This window comes from Dasypus novemcinctus, chromosome 26, assembly GCF_030445035.2.
Source record: "Dasypus novemcinctus isolate mDasNov1 chromosome 26, mDasNov1.1.hap2, whole genome shotgun sequence".
NCBI lineage: Eukaryota > Metazoa > Chordata > Mammalia > Cingulata > Dasypodidae > Dasypus > Dasypus novemcinctus.
This window is the reverse complement of record NC_080698.1, coordinates 13738833-13745068: the sequence shown is the minus strand read 5'-3', so window position 1 is coordinate 13745068 and position 6236 is coordinate 13738833.

The following is a 6236-nucleotide window of genomic DNA, read 5'->3' as shown; positions in this document are numbered from 1 at the left end:
AGGATAATACTGTAATGGATTGATACACAATACGTTTAAATACATGAAATCATAATTATATTTGAAAAAATCACAGAAAAGAACTCAAAATCAAATTGGGGCATGCTAAGGAACAACTCTTTATTTTGAAACTAGTAAATAAAGAAAACAATCAAGAATTTATCCTTCATTTCCTATACAAACTCTACCACTGGATAAACAAATAGTAGATGAGTGTAAATTTATTTTAGAAGGTATGCCAGCTAATAAATGAAAAGGGAATGATGAAATTAAAATATCACCATTTTGCAACCTCTAATGAATTAATGAATTAGGCGTTGATCTTCAACAGCTACTAACATCTTAAAAAGAGAAACAAATTTACTAGCCTTTCGATGGAAAAATATACTACCATCTATGAAGTCTTTCTGTCCTGATCTCCTACCCCAAATTAAACCTGTATATGATCAAGCCTCTAGATTTAGCTACCAATTTTAGGAAATATAGAGGACAGAAAAACTATACTACAGCACTGCCATCAGCAAAATTCAGACTGAAAAACTCTAGAAGACAAGTGTCATGGTTTCTTCAACAAACAAATTATAAGGAGGAAAAAAAAAGAGAGGGAGAGAGAAATTAACAGTTGCAATGAATGACCTTATTTGAACTGTAAGACACTGTAAAAAATGAAATTGGAAATTTCAACTTTGAATAGATATTTAATGACATTAAGGAATTATTCATTTTAAGGTGTGATAATGATATTGTGGTTATGGTAAAAGATCCTTTATCTTTTTTTATTAGAGAAGTAGAAGTTTACAGAAAAATTATCCGTAAAATAGTTCCCATATATTACCCTATTACTAACACCTTGCATTAGTGTGGTACATTTGTTACAATTAATGAAAGAACAGTTTTATAATTGTACTATTAACTATAGTCCATCACTTACAATAAGTTCACTGTATTGTATGGTCCTATGCTGTTGTTTTTTAAAATTTTATTCTAATAACACATATATAACTTAAAATTTCCCCTTTAACCATATTCAAATATATAATTCAGCAGTGCTGGTTAATTACATTTACCACTATCTATTACCAAAAATTTCCCATTGGGAAGCTGACTTGGCTCAATGGTTAGAGCGTCTGCCTACCACATGGGAGGTCCAGGGTTCAAACCCAGGGCCTCCTTGACCCATGTGGAGCTGGCCCACGCACAGTGCTGATGCGTGCAAGGAGTGTCGTGCCATACAGGGGTGTCCCCCGTGTAGGGGAGCCCCATGCGCAAGGAATGCACCCCATAATGAGAGCCGCCCAGTGTGAAAGAAAGTTCAGTCTGCCCAGGAGTGGCGCCACACACACAGAAAGCTGATGCAGCAAGATGACGCAACAAAAAGAGACACAGATTCCTGGTGCCGCTGACAAAAATAGAAGTGAACACAGAAGAACACACAGTGAATGGACACAGAGAACAGACAACGGGGGCAGGGCAGTGGGGGAAGGGAAGAAAAATAAATTAACATAAAAAATAAAAAAATAAACAAACTTTACCATCAACCCAAATAGAAATTCTATAAAATTTAAGTATTAACTACCCATTCCCTACTCCCACCCTGTCCCCTGGTAACCTACATTCTAGATTCTGACTCTGTGAGTTTGCTTATTCTAATTATTTCGTATCAGTGAGGTCATAAATATTTGCCCTTTTGTGTCTGGCATATCACTCAACATGGTGTCTTTGAGGTTGCCCTCATTGTTTAATAATACACACTGGAATATTTATGGATAAAATGATATGCATGGGATTTACTTCAAAATATGGGAAAGGAGAAGTGAGAGATGTAGATAAAACAAAATTGACCATGATTGATAATTGTTAAAGCTAGGTAAGGAGTATCTGCAGGGTTATTACACTATTCTCTTTACTTCTCTATTAGTTTAAAACTCACCATAATCATCATCATCAACACCAATAATGTAGAAAGACAGAATGGGGGAGAGTACTTGGAGACAGGTACTACAAGCTACTCTTTTGTGGAGCCAGTGAAGGGAAGAAGAGAAATGGGATGTGGGGTCACAGGAGAATTTTCTTAAAATGGAAGAAAGTCACATGGGTTTGTATTTTGATAAGAATGATCCAGTAGAAGTGGGGGAGGGAGTAAATTTGGAGAAGGGACAATTGCCCGTGCAGCATTCTAGGGCAGGCATTATGCAATTACCTGCAAATAAATGCAGCAAGATGGGCTCACAGTAACATAACACCAGGGATAGCTTTCTTAAAGAGCAACACCATTCCTGAGTTTGTTTTAATTTAAGGGAACTAAAGAAGTGAATCAGGGTTACTTCCTTACCCTTGGTGAAGCATCTTTCTGAAAACACTCTTCTTTCTATGATCAGCTCTTAAATCGACCATGATTACTCTTCATTAATAATAATTCCCACTAACACCTACACAGCACCCTTTTCCAAAAGGTCTTTCATTTTCATTCTAAAAAAATATTTTTAGTTTTTTAAGAGTAAATAATAAAGGAAAAACAAAAACCATAATCCTACTCCCAGATATGCCCTGTTAATATTTTTAACAGAAATAATATAATAAAAAATGGATGCCTCACTTCTTACTTCTAGTTTTATTCCCTAAAGATGACCACAGTTTAATCTTTCTAGTAAATAAAATGCATATACCAGCATTTATTATTTGAATAAACATTCATATACAAAACCATCACACTGTATTATTTTGTCCCTTGCTCTTAATATTTGACAATCTTTATCAGCATATTTATTTTAGTGACTAAATTGCACTTTTTAAAAACAACTTTGCTGGGAAGCGGAAGTAGCTCAACTGATACAGTGTCCGCCTACCATATGGAGAGTCCAGGGTTCGATTCCCCAGGGCCTCCTGATCTGTGTGGTGAGCTGGCCCATGTGCAGTGCTGCTGTGCACAAGGAGTGCCCTGCCATGTAGGGGCACCCCTACATGGGGGTGTGCGCCTCACAAGGAGAGCCGCCCTGCATGAAAAAAGCGCAGCCCGCCCAGGAGTGGTACTGCACACACAGAGAACTGATACAGCAAGATGATGCAACAAAAAAGAGATGCAGTTTCCCAGTGCCGCAGGATAATGCAAGTGGACACAGAACACATACCGAATGGACACAGAGAGCAGACAACCAGGGGAAGAGGAGAGAAATAAATAAAAAATAAATCTTTTTTTTAAAAAAGCAACTTTGCTGTCTAACATATTTTAGTATCATTCAAACACATTGGAAAAGGAATATCTCTATTTTACAGATAACAAAATTGGCCCAGAGTGAGATGAATGATAGGACCGAAGTCTCAGGAGTTGGAAGCTGCGACAATAGTAGATGCCGGGTTCCTTTCACTCCCTGTACCGCAGCGCCTCCTAGTGGAATTACAGATGCTTCCACCCAAACTGAACACTCCACCAGCTCTCAGGAAATTTTTCATTTGAATTAAGATCATTCCAAACCCTAAGATGTCTCTTTTCTTTTAATTTTTTTTTTAGAATCATTGCATCAGTGTTTAAAATTCTAAATAGAATGTTAAGTTGTGTATCTTACAACATCTAACACTCTAAGCCTTCAGTGTGTAAATAGAAGATACAGATGCTCAGAGAAACTTTTTTTATTTAGTACAATATACTAAACATCTTTAAAGATTTGTGGTACTTAACTTTGGTGGGGGGACATGGGCCCTTTTGAGAATCTGATGAAAGCTAATACTCCTCTTGTGAGAAAAAAGCACACACAAAATCTTGCTTTTAATACTAGGGCATACAAGAAATTCTAAAGGCTATCTATCCACAGGCCCCATGTTTAAAGATACTAACAGGGTATGACTGTAGCTTAGTGGTTTGAGCACCTGTGTCCCATGTATGAGGTCCTGGTTTCAATCCCTGGGACCTCCTTAAAAAAAAGGTACTGTAATGATTTCATCTCCTGATTTTGCAACACCCAGGTAGGTCTACATTTTAAGTAGTATCATAACATTCTTTTAAGTGTACTTTTTTTAAATTTATTTTTTATTTATTTCTCTCCCCTTCCCCGCCCCCCAGTTGTCTGCTCTCTGTGTCCATTCACTGTGTGTTCTTCTGTGTCCACTTGTATTCTAGACAGCAACACCCGGAATCTGTGTCCCTTTTTGTTGCATCATCTTGCTGCATCAGCTCTCCATGTGTGCGGCACCATTCTCGGGCAGGCTGCACTTTTTTCACACTGGGCAGCTCTCCTTACGTGGCACACTCCTTGCGCCTGTGTCTCCCCTACACGGGGGACACCCCAGTGTGGCACAGCACTCCTTGCCCGCGTCAGCACTGAGCATGGGTCTGCTCATCACACAGGTCAGGAGGCTCTGGGTTTGAACCTTGGACCTCCCATGTAGTAGGCGGACGCCCTATCCATTGGGCCAAACCGCTTGCCATTACATGCTTTTAATCCATTTCTAACTCTTAACATATATGCCAAATCTTCTCATCCTGACTGATTATTTAGGAAATATCGCGTATGAAAGTTCAACTATGACAGAAATCACAAAATGAAACCATAAAATAGCTTAAGATTTTTTTTAAAGAACAGAATTAAATCTTCCACTGGAAACAAGGTTAATCTATAGCAATATTTATTTAAAATAAGAACTGACCTAGCTTATACAGTGATAACTTGATGCTCAGAATTTACTTAACACTGAAAACAAAACTGAACAAAGTAAAGAGGCAGTCTTTGGACATGGTGGGGAGGGGTTGAAAGGATACAGTTTCATCAGAAAATCAATTAATCATTACCTTCCGAAATTTAATGAACCTCAGAGGCAAAGTTTTCCCTTTGACTTTTGAGGGGACAAAAATACTCCCTAAAGAAAATTCTTTCTTCTACCACCTTTTAAAGCCTCTACTCTAATTAGGATATCTTTTCCTCAGGTGTCTCAAGACATCAGCTTCTTAGAAAGGCATAGGCCCCCACTGAAATGGAGTCCCCATATAACACCATAATTAAGTAACAACATACTATATCAAGTTTTTCTTCACAGAAAAACACTTCCTTTAATTTCCCTTATCTGCCAGGGACTCATCTGCTTTCCAAAGGCCACTCTGAACAAGAGTTTAGTCAGTTGTCACATTAAAAGTTTATCTTAGATGTACTTACCAAATCCAATGGATGTGTCATGATGATGGGAACGAGTGTTGTTGGGGGGGAGAGAGGGGGGGTGGGGGGGTGGGGTTGAATGGGACCTCACATATATATTTTTAATGTAATATTATTACAAAGTCAATAAAAAATAAAAAAATTAAAAAAAAAAAAAAGTTTATCTTAGAAAACTACTCCCCCTCTTCCCATTTAACGGCAGATCTGGTTAATAACTGAGGTAAAAACAGAGAAACAGGGTAGTAGCAATGACATTATTGCCTCACTCTAAGACCCTCCCTTCCCCATTCCCAACACCAATCCTACCCTCATTTACTAAAGAAGAAACACACAAATCCCCTCTCCACCGAGTCACCAAGCATTAGAGCAAGAAATAGGGAACAAACTTGAGAGACGGCGACTTTGCTGTGCCATAAACCCAGCTGAAGCAAATCCTTGGAGCTACAAAAGGTCCCCACTTTCAGTATAAGGAGCAGACTTTAAAACAGGCAATGTTACGTTTTATTGTTGTTGTTTGTTCTGCCTTGGATCTATTTCTCTGACTGGCAGTATTTTCTCAATTGTAATTGTTCTTATTATTATTAACTCAATAGAAACCTTGGAGCATTAGGACACAGGGCTCATAGCTGTGTACCTGAATTACCCTGAAATTACATTTAGCTTTTAATAGGGTGTTATTTTAGCTTGCTGGGTGGCCTCTGATAATACCCAGTTCCTAGGCTTATACCAAACCCCAAAACCAGATTCTCCCCCCTCATGGTGGCTGTTTCCCAATAAAATATCTTCCCTTATTAAACAGAATATCTCTACTTGCTAGTAGTGGGCAGGTTTAACCAATGCATTTGCCCCATCTGATTGCACTATACTATATGCTTTTAGAAAGCCACCCCAGAAAATATATGTGAGAAAAATTACTGTAGCTCCAAGCTGGACTAGCTTGCTGGAAAACTTCTGATTACCTACCAATATGCTTGTCCTTGGCTAAAAAATGTCCTCACTTTTTAACATATATGCCTGGCCTCAGCATTTTTCAGTCCTAAACTCAGCTTTCCTTTCATTCTCTTGACAGCTGGTATGTACTCAAGGGCTTTT